Source organism: Anser anser (genome assembly GCF_964211835.1).
Source record: "Anser anser genome assembly, chromosome: 1".
Lineage (NCBI taxonomy): Eukaryota > Metazoa > Chordata > Aves > Anseriformes > Anatidae > Anser > Anser anser.
The window spans coordinates 152,810,023-152,826,474 of NC_139720.1; positions in this window are offsets into that span (position 1 = coordinate 152,810,023).

The following is a 16,452-nucleotide window of genomic DNA, read 5'->3' on the forward strand; positions in this document are numbered from 1 at the left end:
GGTATGAAGTTATAGATGAATTGAGAGTGAAGTTTAGCCTCTGAAGAAGAGGGATGAGGTGAAAGAGTTTTTAGCTTGTTTTGTTTCACAATGTCCTACTCTGTTATTAATGTGCAATACACTAAGTTAATCTTCCCCAAACTGAATGTGTTTTGCCTGTGATAGTAATTGGTGATAAATCTCCATGTCCTTATCTAAACGGATGAGCTTTTCATTAAATTTTCTCCCCATGTCCTGTTGAGGGGGAGTAGTGAGAGAACAGCCTGGCGAGATTCTGGTGACCAGCCAAGGTTGACCCAGCACACAGGGCTTCATTACACTTCATAATTACTTGGGAAGATAAACAGCATAACTTCAAACGTCTCTTCCCCTCCCCTCTTTTCCCCATCATTTACTGATGAGCATGAAATCATATGGTATGGGGTATCTCTCTGGTCAGTTGGGGTCGTCTGTCCTGACTATGTCCCCTCCCAAATTTTATTACACCTACACAGTGTGTGAAAGAGAAAATATTTTGACTCTGTTTAAGCACTTCTCAGCAGTAACTAAAACATTGTCTTTACATTACAAACCCAAAACACAGTTCCATACAAGCTATTATGAAGAAAAACAACTATTCCAGCCACAACCATATAGTGGCACAAAGACAAGGGGCTGGGGTGTGATTTAAAATGTTTTGCTTTGTATTTCTAGGACCATAAAACCACATCACATATTAGGAATGAGCTTCATGTCAGTCATGAGCACTTGGTATGGACTCCTGAGTACCCCTGCAGGTCCTGATGACCCTGGCCAGCTCCGCCTGGAACATTAGGAGGAACACTGTCCTGCTTCACAATGGTTCAGCCCTTAGCTCACTGGCCCTCATTGAGCAGTCCTGCTCTAGCTCTTCCCTGACACCTACAGCCTTTCTATATCTATCAGGTGTTAAGAAACAGAACTTTTTCCATCTGTCCCAGATCATCTTGCTGTTGTTCAAAAAGTCCTGTGCATGTGTAGAACACTACTTGCTGGAGGGGTGTGCATTCACTCTTCTCTAGTGTGCTGTAAGTGGAGTTTTGGTATGTGACTTAGTTGGTAATAGTGGGAGAGGAACAGCCTTTGACCACACCAGTGATTGCCTCAGTGCATACTACATGACTAACTACAGATATGAGGTAAGTGCCCCCCCCCCCCCAAAAAAAAAAAAAGAAAAACTTCTAATTTGTGAATATAGGCAGACCTATGAGATAATCCCAAATCCTAATTGTGACCACTGTTAGAAATCATAGCAGAAAGACCATTATGAAGATTTACATGTAATGAGGTGCTATCTCTTTCTCTGACATATCAAGTGAATAGACATATCAAGCCTCCTCTTGGCAAAAACAAACAAAGATAAAAATTAAAAAAAATGTGGCTTTAGATGTGAACATATGTAGGGGTTAGATGTGCTAAAGTCCACCTTCCTGTTACTTAGGTGAAAATATTCCCTGTAACCCCTTATGGATGCTCCTTTATACTGCTCTTCCACAAACATGCAGTCTGAAGGACAGGAAGAGTACATTTCACAGAGTCAACACTCGCTCAAAATACAATTTTGTCAATGAAAATTAATGCCACTACCAAATATTTCTTATTCCTCCAAAATGAGCATCAAATTGCCCTCTTTATTTTGCACTTCCAAACAAATTTTCAGAGAGTTCAGTTATGAGGGAAAAGGTTGAATTTTCAGTAATTTTCCCCTCTAATGCATACATTCCTGCGCACTCTTATTTGTAACACAGTAACCAATTTACACATTTTAACCACCCCCCCAAAAAAAAAAAAAAAAAAGGACTTTGAGGTAAAGCAATAGATTTGTTATATGAACATTTCTACAAATACGTGCACAGACACCTAACATGATCTATGAGCCCACTTCATATAATTCTGAAAGGGTGTCTGTCTTCAACCACCCACAGTGATTTTCTGAGGTCAGTTATGGTTTTTTATCTTTCTGTTTAACAAAGATCACACACAAGACAACATACCATCACAATCAGGAGACCAAAGCAATGTGTGTCTGACCTTGCAAAATGTATCCTTTAACTTCTTATAACTGGCAATGAAAGATTTGAAACTGGAGCAGTGTGAGATAGTCTATTCACACTGTGATGTTTTATACAGCATCTTAATCTGCTGTTGTATGACTTTCCTTTGAGTGTTGATAGTGTTATACATATAAAAAAGAAATCTAAAAAAGAAATCTGAACTATTTAGTCACTTAACAGAAGCCTGTAAAACTGTAGGACAGAGCAGTCTAGCAATTCAGAGAAAACTTGTAAAAATAGTAAAAAGAAGGGAAAGCATAAAGCATGTAATCTGATCTACCTTGCCAGTTCTTTAAGTAAAATATACAGAAATTAATAAAATTCTGATATTGATGTTTTTACTATGACATTTACTGATATTTTCAACTTCATAAGTCTGGTTGTGAAAGTAATTTTTGTAGAACAAAAATCTTGAAATGAGACAAAAACAGTCATTCCTTTTTAAGGTTCTGACCTTCTTAAAGTTTGCTTGGTTGTGTCTAGATCTACCTGTTCAGGTACAATAAAAAGAGCCTCAAGTATCAACCCCCTACCCCCACCCCCCCACCCGCCATTCCTCCCCTCCTCCCCCAGCTGATCATAACTGAGACTGTGAGGGACCTCTGGAGGCCATATGGTCCAACCCCTCATACTCAAACTGTACCATCCAGAGCTGCTTGCCCAGGACCATGTCCAGGCAGCTTTTGGGTATCTCCAAGATCTCAAAGGAAAGAGAATCCACAGCTTCTCTGGGCAATCTGTGCCAGTGCCTCATCACCCTCACAGTAAAAATGTGTTTCCTGATGTTCAGATAAGACCTATCATGTTTCAGTTCGTGACCATTACTTCTAGTCTTGTCACTGGGAATCACTGAAAACAGCCTGGCTCCAACTTACAACCTATCTTCAGGTATTTGCATGTATGGATAAGATCTCCCGAGCCTCCTCTTCTCCAGGCTTAAGTCCCAGCTCTCTTAAGCTTTATTTACATGTGTGATGGTCCAGTCCTTTAATCATCTTAGTGGCCCTTTGATCAATGCTTTCAGCATGTCGATGTCCCTCTTGTACTGGCAAGCTCAGAACTGGACACAGCATTCCAGGTGTGTCTTCACCAGTGCTGAGTAGAGTAGAAAGATCACCTTCTTCAGCCTGATGGCAATCCTAATGAAGCTTGGGAAAACAATAGCCACCTTCATGGCAAGGGCACATTGATGACTCATGTTCAGCTTGGTATTCACTGTGTCCTTTTCTGCAAAGCTGCTTTCCAGCTGGGTGGCCATGTACTGGTGCCTGGAGTTTTTACTCCCTAGGCTCAGGTTCAGGACTCTACACTTGTCAAACTTCATTACTTCAGGTTCCTATCAGCACATTTCTCCAGCCTGTCCAGGTCTTTCTGGATGGCAGAAGACCATGATGTATCAGCCACTCCTCCAAGTTTCATCTGAAAACAGAGGATACACTCTGCTCCTTCATCCAGATAATTAACAAGGATGTTAAACAGGATCAGACCCAGTACTGGTTGTTCTGTCAGTTTTCAACCACCTCACTTTCCACTTGTCTAGCCCACACTTCAACAGTTTCTCTATGAGGATCATAGAGACCTTGTCAAAAGCCATACTGAAGACTATCCACTGCTCTTTCTTCATCTACCAAGGCAGTTGTTTATTCATAGAGGTTTATCAAGACTTCTGTTGGTGAATCCATGGTGTCTTTTGATGACTTTTTTTGTCTTTCATGAGCTATAAAATGGTTTCCAGGATTAGCTATTCTACCACCTTCCCAGGAACTGTGGCGAGACTGACCGGTCAGTCGTTCCCTGGGTCCTCCTTCTTGCCCTTCTTGAGGATAGGAGTGATATTTGCTTTCCTCCTGTCTTCGGGCACTTCTTTCCGTTGTTATGATTGATCAAAGATTTTTTAGAGTGGCCTCCCATTTGCCAGCTTCCTCAGCACTCATGTTCATGTATTGATAATGCATGAGTACCAGCACCCTTATGACAATTTTTATGAGATAGTCTAAAACATGATGACACAATGTCCTACAAACAGCTGGCAAAAAGATAGCAAAATAAGGTGTGACTGTAAGGTGCAAAGGATGTATTACTTTCTGGAGAAAGTAATGACTGAATTCTTTTTGCGATTTTACATAGTACTGTCGAAAGATTTGAACAGGTAGGAGGTAATGTTTATGTCAGAAAGAATAAAAGGAAAAAAAACCTTTGTTTTGGTTTGTTTTGGTATGGTTTGATTTGAGTTTTGTGTGTATGTCAGACATAAGGCTTCAAATATTTTTGTCAGCTTATCACTTGCTGGTAAAAGATATACCCTCATGATCCTCAGTGGTAATACACTAGAAGTCAAATGTCAATTCTGTTTGTTGTTGTTGCTATTGTTATTGTTTGTTGTTTTTTTTTGTTTTGTTTTCCTCTTTTATTTTCTTATTTTGTACTATGTATAGTCCTAACTGAAACATATCCAGTGCTCAGTTTACATATAGATTGTTTATCAGTTTCATTTGGTGTGACTATACATTTTTTTTCTTTTCGATAGATTTTCAGAAGAAAAGGTATATAATGGTTTAAAATTATGTAAAAGACTCTAAAAATATTTAACATTCATATAAGCAAGAATTAACTGTATTATGTCCTTCACTATAACATGATTTTCATTGTATTGTGATTATGTCTTTCTTATTTTATCTACCTCTGATATTCTCTACTTTTGACATATTCTACATTGTTGGATAATTTCAAATAGTCTCAGAAAATCAACTTTTTTTTTTTCTAAGAATAACATTTAGTTAAAAAGTATATTAAACATAAACATCATAGAAACAAAAGTTTCACATTATTGAAATATTTAATTATTGTATTATTTGATACATTTTATATCAACACTGAAAAGTGAAATAGATTTAGAATTTTAGCATGTAAGTGGTAAGAAACTGCACTGAATAATGACGTAGGGGATACAGTGCTAAAAAAATGATAATAGACTTAATAATATTAAAGGGTCATGCAGTTAGGGTAACAAGATTTTAATAGCATTCTAACAATGTCAATTATTTGTTCTGATTGTGTTGCTTATTTGGGACAGGTGAAAATATTTGTTTTTACTTATAAGGCAGGTGTAGTTGGTACACTTTCAAACCTGTCATTTAGCACTTTTACTGACTGTGATACTTCTGTCATGCCTCACATTTGGAATAAGATATGATCATAGATATCAAAAATAATCTTGGCACTCTACTAGCAAATAGCAGGCTTTAAGACAGCATGTGTAAGTATGATTCTGTCCGCTGTATGAATGTCTTCTGAAAGTGAAAAGCTATTAGGATAAGTTTATTTCCAAAATGAAAAATGTACAGTGGACAATAACAGTAATATTTCAGTTGAGAGCCATGCACTTCCTTCTCTTTATGTGGAAATAAAGCCAACATACAAGGAGGATTTCTTTACAAAAAAAAATAAGGTTGTTTATAGCTTTGGCTGTTTCTTCTAGTGATTAATTGACAGTTGCATAGAAATCAAGTACTTCTGAAAAGGGCTCACTCATGCTTACACATATTCTTCTAGGTACAGATCCCTTATCTTGCTCATTTTCTTACTGATGGCAGGATTTGACCATCTTCCTAGGCTATGAAACTAAGGGTTCCAATCTGTAAAGCTTAAAGATGTTTTGTTATTTTCTGTTGCACACTCTTCCCCGAAACTGACACATTGTTGATGTTTTTTCTAATTAAACTCCAGGTACTTATGATACAAACTACCCTCAGGAGTGGTGCTGGAACACCACGTTAGTTACAGTACAGGTCACAGTGCAGATAGACTTGAAAGTACATCATAGTTGGCTCAAAACTGTAATTTGAATATAAATTTAATTGCTAAATTATCAAAAATCTAAGCTGAAAAGTTCAGGTTTGGACATTAGCTCAGATCAAAGATGATTTACCATAAATTTCAAATACTCCTTTTACTTCATTGCTTCTCTTCAGGAACCTTCTGATATGTTCTGATACATTATGAAGGTAATATATCATGGGGACATTTTAGAAACCTATGAATCCCTCCTCTGAAAATGTCAAGTAATTGATACAGATGCTGCAGTGGCTCTACTGTGTTAATACTAGGCACCAAAATTGTACCATCTTTATTTCTCAGTAAAATCATGGAATCTGCTTTACTGTCTATCTATGTCTGAATTCAGTTAGGTTTTCAGCCTACAACTTCAAAAGCATTTGCTTAAAAATACATTCACCTTAGTTAAATCCTGACATCTAAATTCTGACTACAACTGATCATTCAGTGAACGATACTGATCTCAGTACAGATGAGTACATTTCATCACAGTACATCTCATCTCAGTACATCTATTCCCCATCCATCCTGCCATCTGCACACACAGAACAACATATATACATAAACACATGCCAAGCTATGTATCTTTAAGGTACTCTAAAGAGAGTATCTTTAGACAATAATATTTTTTTAAAATGTTTTTATTATTTTTTAAGAAAGATATGGTAAATTATATGCTTCTTTGAAACTTTATTCATGAAAACAATTGAATGATTGTTTTTATTTAGTTTTCATGGACACAAACAACTTCATATTTCTTTTCTCATGTCCTTCTTCGTTGAGATCCAACCAATCTATATTCTCACAATCAGAAGGAGGTCTGGCTGAGAGTCTGAGTTCAGTCTCATAGAAAGAAGGCCTATGGCAGTAGTCTCTGTTAATCATTATGCAAGAGTCTCTGGTTCCACCTTTTCTTCAACTCTAGAGGGAAAAGAAACTTTAGGAAGTATAGAGGACTCAGCAGAGAAAAGAATCGCTTCTCTGAGACGAGCAGACTGATGTGTGTTGGTTCCAGCAACTGAGAAATATGATAGGTGAGAATGATGGTGCCCACAGCGGGGATATTTTAATGTCTGCTATCAGAGAGGAGCAATGAGTTATAAATAACCAAAATGACATCATACAAAAGGAAGCCAGGAAGTGTTCTGGCGATGAAATTAAAAACAAATCAAAAAAACAATGACAACAACAACAACAAAAACACAGTGCTGTGTAAAACATTATTCTGTCATCCAGTAAATGAAGAGATTGAATTCTAGATGTAGAAGTCCACTGGATATTAAACGAAGCAGACATTAGTACAGTTTATGTTTTCACAGCAGTTATCCATGAGCCTGCTGTCCCAATAGATAGATTAACTATGATTCACTTGGACATCCAGTCGCAACAGGAAAGGCATATTTGTTATTTCAATGGAATTTTTTATGGTCTTAGCCACTAACTACTTTAGACTACACTACTTACTGTAGAGAAGAAGAGTTTATAAGGTTACCACCGGTTGTCCTTCTGTGACTCAGATAGCTGATGACAGTCGTAGTCCTTTATAACAGGGCAAATACTAAGTGAGCATTTTTGCCTTTAAAAGGTAACTGCATGAAAGAAAACTTAAACCAGTTCTGCATGGCACAGAACAAGTGATTCAGCTACCTCAGGTGAAACTTGCATGTACAAATTTGGGTTTCCTATGTTCAGTTGATCATAGGATCAGCTAGGTGGTCTTCTAAAAGCATTTCTGTATATATAAAAGTGAGAAGGCTATATTTTTACAGTGCTCTCACAAAATAAAACTACAAACGTTTCAATTGAAAATTAAGAGATTTTTACACGTTGCAGTCTGACTGTAAAGATTGTAAGAATTAAGAATTCTGAGGTGAATTGTTTTTCATTAGTGCTAGATGATTGCTTTCTAGAAGACAATAAACAAAACAAACAAAAAGATGTGCATATAGACTTTCAACTACATATTCATACACATCAAAAAACATGTGTAAACTAAAAATGATATTTTTTTCAAATATGAGGAAAGGAATAAAACTTTGAGAGAAGATCCTGTCTGTGACTATAGGAAAAAATGTCTAGAAATCTATTTATTGTTTGCAAAAAGTTGTGCATACCTTTGTAATACATTTTTTTTCTTCAACAACAGCAACTACAAAATAAAAATAATAAAAAATAATAGAACAATTGAAGAGCTACACCTTGATAAGATTTCTTCAACCAGACAGGGAAGAAGTGTGACTATACCTAATATGTAACCTCAGTGTCTTGACAGTTAGTTGCAGTTTAGAAATATGAATATATAGTGACTTAGAACCAGCCTGATCAAAGTTTTTTGAGAGGTTCTCACAGCGGAGAGTACATTGCAATGTTATGCCTCCTGACTTTGCTTCAGAAGCAGAGTCTGACTTTACTTCTAAGTCGTCTTGGCACAGAACCATGAAAGAAAAAAGGGGCAGCTGTACCTTTGGTATGAAACACTTATAAAGTCAATAAAGCTACACCAGGAAATGTCAGTCTAGAAGGTGAAATCGTATCACAGTATCACAGTATCACAGATTTCTAGGTTGGAAGAGACCTCAAGATCATCGAGTCCAACCTCCGACCTAACACTAAGTACTCCACTAAACCATATCGCTAAGCTCTACATCTAAACGTCTTTTAAAGACCTCCAGGGATGGTGACTCCACCACCTCCCTGGGCAACCCGTTCCAATGCTTAATAACCCTTTCGGTAAAGTAGTACTTCCTAACATCCAACCTAAAACTCCCCTGTCGCAACTTTCGCCCATTCCCCCTCGTCCTGTCACCATGCACGTGGGAGAACAGACCAGCCCCCACCTCTCTACAGCCTCCTTTAAGGTAACTGTAGAGAGCGATAAGGTCGCCCCTGAGCCTCCTCTTCTCCAGGCTGAACAATCCCAGCTCCCTCAGCCGCTCCTCGTAAGACTTGTTCTCCAGACCCCTCACCAGCTTGGTCACCCTTCTCTGGACTCGCTCGAGCACGTCCATGTCCTTCCTGTAGCGAGGGGCCCAAAACTGAACACAGTACTCAAGGTGCGGCCTCACCAGAGCCGAGTACAGGGGCACAATCACTTCCCTAGACCTGCTGGCCACACTGCTTCTTATACAGGCCAGGATGCTGTTGGCCTTCTTGGCCACCTGGGCACACTGCTGGCTCATATTCAGCCGACTATCAACCAATACTCCCAGGTCCTTCTCGGCCACGCAGCTTTCCAACCACTCATCTCCCAGCCTGTAGCTCTGCTTGGGGTTGTTGTGCCCCAGGTGCAGGACCCGGCACTTGGCCTTGTTGAACTTCATGCAGTTGACCTCAGCCCATCGCTCCAGCCTATCCAGATCCTCCTGCAGAGCCTTCCTGCCCTCGAGCAGATCGACACACGCACTTAGCTTGGTGTCATCTGCAAACTTACTGAGGGTGCACTGGACGCCCTCATCCAGATCATCGATAAAGATATTAAAGAGGACCGGCCCCAGTACTGAGCCCTGGGGGACACCACTAGTGACCGGCCTCCAACCAGATTTGACTCCATTCACCACAACTCTCTGGGCCCGGCTATCCAGCCAGTTTCTAACCCAGCGAAGCGTACGCCAGTCCAAGCCCCGAGCAGCCAGTTTCTTGAGGAGAATGTTGTGGGGAACTGTGTCAAAAGCCTTACTGAGGTCAAGGTAAACCACATCCACAGCCTTTCCCTCATCCACCAAGCGCGTCACTTGGTCATAGGAGATCAGGTTCGTCAAGCAGGACCTGCCTTTCATAAACCCATGCTGACTGGGCCTGATCGCCTGCTTGCCCTGCAAGTGCCGCGTGATGACCCTCAAGATAATCTGCTCCATGAGCTTTCCTGGCACTGAGGTCAAACTGACAGGCCTATAGTTCCCCGGGTCTGCCCTGCGGCCCTTCTTATAGATGGGCATCACATTGGCCAGCCGCCAGTCAACTGGGACCTCCCCCGATAGCCAGGACTGCCGATAAATGATGGAAAGCGGCTCGGCCAGCTCCTCCGCCAGTTCTTTCAGTACCCTCGGGTGCATCCCATCCGGCCCCATCGACTTGCGCACATCCAAGCTCCGTAGCAGGTCGCCAACCATTTCCTCATGGATAGCGAAGGCTACATCCTGCTCCCCATCCCCTTCCACCAGCTCAGGGCACTGGGTATCCAGAGAACAACCGGTATTGCCGCTAAAGACTGAGGCAAAGGTGGCATTAAGCACCTCAGCCTTTTCCTCATCCTTAGTAACTAGGTTTCCCCTCGCATCCAGTAAAGGATGGAGATTCTCCTTAGTCCTCCGTTTCGCGCTGATATATTTGTAAAAGGATTTTTTGTTGTCTTTAACGGCAGTAGCCAGATTGAGCTCCAGATGAGCTTTGGCCTTTCTAATTTTCTCCCTGCACAGCCTCGCTACATCCTTGTAGTCCTCCTCAGTGGCCCGCCCTTTTTTCCAAAGATTATAAACCCTCTTTTTTCTGCTAAGCACAAGCCGCAACTCTCTGTTGAGCCAGGCCAGTCTTCTTCCACGCCTGCTCGTCTTTGGGCACGTGGGGACGGACCGCTCCTGTGCCATCACGATTTCCTTCTTGAGGAGCGCCCAGCCTTCCTGGACTCCTCTGCCCTTCAGAACCACTTCCCAAGGGACTCAGCCAACCAGCGTCCTGAGCAGCTCAAAGTCAGCCCTCCGGAAGTCCAATACAGCAGTTTTACTGGTCCCCTTCCTGGCCTCGCCAAGAATAGAGAACTCTACCATTTCGTGGTCACTCTGCCCAAGACAGCTTCCGACCACCACATCTCCCACCAGTCCTTCTCTGTTTGTGAAGAGAAGGTCTAGCGGGGCACCACCCCTGGTAGGTTCACTGACCAGCTAGCCTCAGGAAGCTAAACCGTCAGGAAGCTATCTCCCATGCTCTCCAGAAACCTCCTAGACTGCTTTCTCCGTGCCGTGTTGTGTTTCCAGGATATGTCCGGGAAGTTGAAGTCCCCCACGAGGACAAGCGCCGACGATTTTGCAACTTCTGTCAGTTGCCTATAAAACTCCTCATCCGTCTCCTCATCCTGGTTCGGCGGTCTATAACAGACCCCGACCAGGATGCTAGCCTTGCCAGCCTTCCCGCGGATCCTAACCCACAGGGATTCAACCTTATCATTCCCAGCCTGGAGTTCCACAACATCAAAAGATTCTCTAATGTAGAGAGCCACACCACCACCCCCTCTGTGCTGCCTGTCCCTCCTGAAGAGCCGATAGCCAGGCATTGCAGCACTCCAGTCGTGGGAGCGGTCCCACCACGTCTCCGTGATGGCAACCAAGTCGTAGTCTGCCTGCTGCACGATGGCTTCCAGCTCCTCCTGTTTGTTACCCATGCTGCGTGCATTAGTGTAGATGCACTTCAGCTGGGCCATCGCCTTCTTCCCCAGCCTAGCCATTGTTTCCCCCCGCACAGCTCCAACAAGCCTTGTTTGAGCCCCGTCCCCCTTCTTACCCAGTTTAAAGCGCTCTCTATGAGCCCCGCCAGCTCCTGGCCTAGGATCCGTTTTCCCCTTGGAGATAGGGACCCGTCTGGGGCCATCAGGCCGGGTGCCGAGTAAAGCTCCCCATGGTGAAAAAAACCAAAATTTCTGTGCTGGCACCAGCCTCTGAGCCACTTATTAACCACGTGAGCTTTCCGTGTCCTCTCCGTGCCTCTCCCTTCCCCCGTAGGGATGGACGAAAACACCACCTGCACTCCCGCTCCCTCCACCAATCGTCCCAGCCCCCTATAGTCCTGTTTGATAGCCTTGAGGCTTCTCTTTTCAACATCGTCACTGCCAGCCTGGACTATCAACAGCGGGTAATAGTCAGAGGGGCGAACCAGGTTTGGAAGCTTCCTGGTAACGTCTCTGACCCTGGCCCCAGGGAGGCAGCAGACTTCCCTATGTGTGGGGTCAGGCCGACAAATAGGGCCCTCCGTTCCCCTGAGGAGGGAGTCGCCCACAACAATCACCCTTCTTTCTTTCTTGGTGGAGGCAGTCCTAAGGCGTGGAGTCAACTTCCTCACCTCAGGCATCCTCCTGGGTAGGCTTCCTACCTCATCCTCACCCACCGGTCTCTCCAGCTCCAGGGCCTCAAACCTATTGTTCAAGGGCACCTGGGAAGGCGGCGCGGGAAGGGGAGAGCATCTCCTGCGAGGTCGAGCAGGGACCTGTCTCCATTCCTCCTCAACTCGCAGGTCCCCTCCCTCTGCCCGATGGCGACAGGGCAGGGGGTCCACCCCCCTTTGGGGCGTCTCACCCTGGTCCCTCTCCCTCCGGTCCTGCAGGGAGTTGCTCCACCGGTCTATCTCCCGCTCACACTCCCTGATATCCCTCAACCTCTGCACCTCCTCCTTGAGTTCCGCCACCATGCGGACCAGGTCGTCCACCTGCTCGCACCTCACACAAGCAGTCTCTCTGCCTCCCGCCAATGGCAGCAAGATGCTCAGACACTCCCCGCATCCGGAGACCTGAACTGCCGCATGTTTGGGCGGGCAGTCGGTCTGGGTGTGTACTGACTTCCTAGAGAAAGCACCGTGCCTGGTGGAGACCATTGCAGCCCAGCTGACGGGAGAGTGCCGTTAGAGGAGTTGTCCCTATGGGCGGGTGTGAGCGCTCCGCCCTTCCTGCCCGCCCTCACTGCCTCGCTAACTGCCGCGTCACTCCCCCGTCACTCCCCCCGTGTCACTCCCTGTTTGCCGGCCCTGGTCGCCGAGCTCCTGGTCGCTCGCGCTCCCTAAGGGCTGCCTTTGAACGGCCGGGGAGAGGAGCTGTCGCTGACGCTGCTGGCTCCGCGTACGCCTCGTCAGCCTCCCTCACGAGGGCTGCCGGTGCCTGGCGGCTCCCTCACGTAGGCTCGATGCCCGAAAAATAGCCCTGCCTGTCCCGATCCCGCGCTCCGCTGCAGCACGCGTCTGCCCCAGAGCCGGTCGCCTCGGCAAGTCTTATCTTTTGGTCTTGGTCTCTCTATCTTATCTTCTGGTAATGTTAAGAAAATCCCAGGAAAGTCCATTGGGTTACCCAAACCTTGCTGTAAAACTAGTTTTACTTGTTATTAAAAAAAAAATAACAACAACAACAAAAGAGAAAGTTCATAACATGATACACAACTCACTTGTCCACTCCTGAATAATAGTTAATTTTGTTTTTCAGAGATCACACATGACCATTTCTCTACTAAAAATGAATTTAAATTAACATGCATTGCTGCAATATCATCTAATTGTATTTAGCAGTCACTAAGCCTTAATTTGTATGTTTGTAGTGAAATAGAATGAGAACCTTTAAGGAGATTAGTATATATTGCAATAATTTACATAAATCTTTTATCAATATTTTGCAATACAGTATCAAAAGTTCAAATTTTGCACCACAATTAAGCACCTATACAAATAAGAACAATTTTTGAAACAAGTGATATACCACAACCACCTCTAAGCTTTCAAAATTTTATACTTTAATGGTGAAATCATGTGGTCAGACATTCAACACAACATGACAGGTGGTAACTGAGAAGCTGGCAAAATGTTTTGGTTCTTAAAATTAGAGGCATTCATAAATATACTGCTGAATCGCATTATATGTGTAAAAGCATGTATTTCTCAATCCCAGTTGAAGAATTTTAATAAAACAGGAGCATATTCATACACAAATGCATTTCCAAACTCCTTATGACTCCTCTAACATCACAGTGAAAGATAAGGAAAAAATGATAGCAGACTAAAACAAAGAATATAATAATATATAACTCCAAAAAACTATTAAAACACATAAGAGCTGCATGCACTAGAGAGAAAGTCACCTTATAGTGTAATCAAATTACAGGACTGCACAGCTATTTCTATCAGAACAGTCAAATACAACCTGAAGTCTAGATGTATTCCATTCATGACATATGACACTGTTTCTAGAGAATTTTGAAGTTGTCTTAAAAGGATGGCTATACAGAGTTTCGTTTCTATCATTAAAAATATTAATATGCTAGAGCAATAGGCAAAACTTCATGCAGTCTTAAACATGTTTCCAGCATAATCTCACATTAAAGGGTTAATTACTTTCTTGTCCTTAATATAGAACTGCATTCAGTTACTAAGGAAACCAAAAATTTCTTCATGACTACAAGTGCTTGGAATCTTGCTGTGATTTCTTTGTTTTGGAAGGTTTTTTGTTGTTGTTGCTGTTGGTTTTTGTTTGTTTTCCTTGTTCAGTTCTGTCTATATTTTTTGTTGTTGTTTTGTTTTTTTTAACCTATGTTTAATCAAAAATGGAAAAAGAGCAACATGGCTTAAAATACGTAGGCTAACCTGGTAATGACCATATTTGTGATGACAGAAGTATGTTTTCTGTGGAGAAACCAGCTCTATGCTCTGCCTTTAATTGTTTCCTCTGAGAAAACATTTGGGGGAATAATGCACTGACTTTGAGCCCTGAAGCTGGTGGTGACTTACCTGCAGCCAGCTCAAGCTGTTCTATTGTTTATATCCAATCACTTTTCCTCTCACACACATGACATCTCGATGTCATGAAAGTATATAGCATGGCGATGGAAACATTCAGGTTGGCTGCAGCTGAAGCAAATCTGGAACCAGAGAGCACGAACACAGAAAATGGTTCTGTGACACCCACTCCGGTTATGTGCAAACTACCTGAAACTCAGAAATATGTCATAACAATGTGCTCCACTGTAACTAGAAAAAAAAATCGTGAGAGAACATACTGCAAGACATGACACCAGAAAGTTCTGATTCAGCTGAAGAGCTGTTTTAATATAAGGAGGAAAGGTTAAAAAAGAATCAGGGAAAGGAAGGAATCTAGAGACTCCCCTTCAAAGAACACTTCCTTAAACATTGATCCTGGAAATTGAAATTTAGAATGAACATAATATTTTAAATTATTTTGAACCAAATTTCATTCTTTTATGTGACATGTTCCAGTACTTGAAATATTATTGTACCCACTTTTCTACAAGGCAAAGAATATTATTCAACACTGAAATGTACAATAAAATGTGATCTTTTATAGTTTATTATAATTTTGCCTGGCCAGCTGGAACTAGAATTTAGTGGTAAAACTGGCAAATGAAGTGCTTCAGAATTTGTCCACAAGTGGTTCTAAAACACACGTGCTTATTTCTATCTTTTACATGGAATGTTGTAAATATAGTTAAACACTGGAACATATATAAGGAGAGAAGACATCATAAGAAAGGATCATCATAAGGAGAGAAGCATAATTGAAAAGCCTAATGTTTCTTCTGTAAAAAGCTTCACAGAATTAGATTTAGATAGGCGTGATTTGGCCTTTTAGCTGCATTTAAAGATGATAAACCTATCTAAAAATCACATCTGTTTGCCTGTACTTATAACCCTCTGCCTGTCAGTACAATCATCTTTGCATCTAAGGGCTAGAAGTTATGACCTGTTTACAGTGTCTACAAGTATGTGATAGATCAAGCCCCTTGAAGAGCTCCAGTTAACTATGCTTTTGTCTTTCTCCTGATTACACCTTTTTCATCAGCAGTGTCAGCCCAAGTCTATCTACAGGGCTTCTTCTAGAAGATATTCAGGGAACAAAAGGTACTCTCCTAAACAATCACTCTATGCATCTTAATTATCACATCAAGAGATAAGTAAACATCCAAATATAGCAAGAATGAGTTCAGATCTCTCTGCTGTTTTAATTTAATACAATTTTTATCACATTCAGCAACTAGGTTTTAGGATATTCTAGCTGGTATAGGACAATATGAATGGTTCCTACAGAAATAATTTCATTCTGTGAAGTAGTTATATATTTTCTAGGAATAATGAGAAAGATGGTAAATGTGAAACTGCCACATTAAATAGTTTTACCACTTGCAGCTGAAGCTATTTTTAAACTTGGAATACATGGAAGTTCCCAAAAACCCAATGACCTTATAGATGGGATTTTTCCAATGACAAATGGGTAGCACTCAGGGTTCTACTCAATAGATAAGCTTTTGTAAAACCTGTTTTTAATCACCAAAGAAAAAACTGTTTTTAATCACCAAAGATTAATAGTTTGTTAGTTTTTATTGTTGTTGGTGGTGGTGGTTTTGTTCTGTTTTGTTTTGTGGTGTGTGTGGTGTTTTTTGTTGTTTTTTTTTTTCTTTTTTCTTTTTTTTTTTTTCCAGAATTCTATTCAGAGCCATTAATTGCAATCAAAGGCTTATCTTTCAGGAATATTCTTTACAGAGTCACTGCAGATCTTGTCTAGATCCCTCTGGGACCATAGTCCCTCTGGTCTGGGTCATATCTACTGTTCATGTTGCTAGTAAGAGTAATTCCGTGTACTCACAAAATCTTAAGTATAATATGTATTATAGATGTTATCATTTTTCCTCTGATATTCAAATTTATCTACCTTTCCTTTATATTTCAATAGCTTATTAGTTCTATTTATGGATAATTAAATTTCAAATAATGATTATTTCATTATTAATTCTTCTAATGAATTAAAATGTTCTTTAGATCATACATTACAAATATCTGGAATGTATTTTCC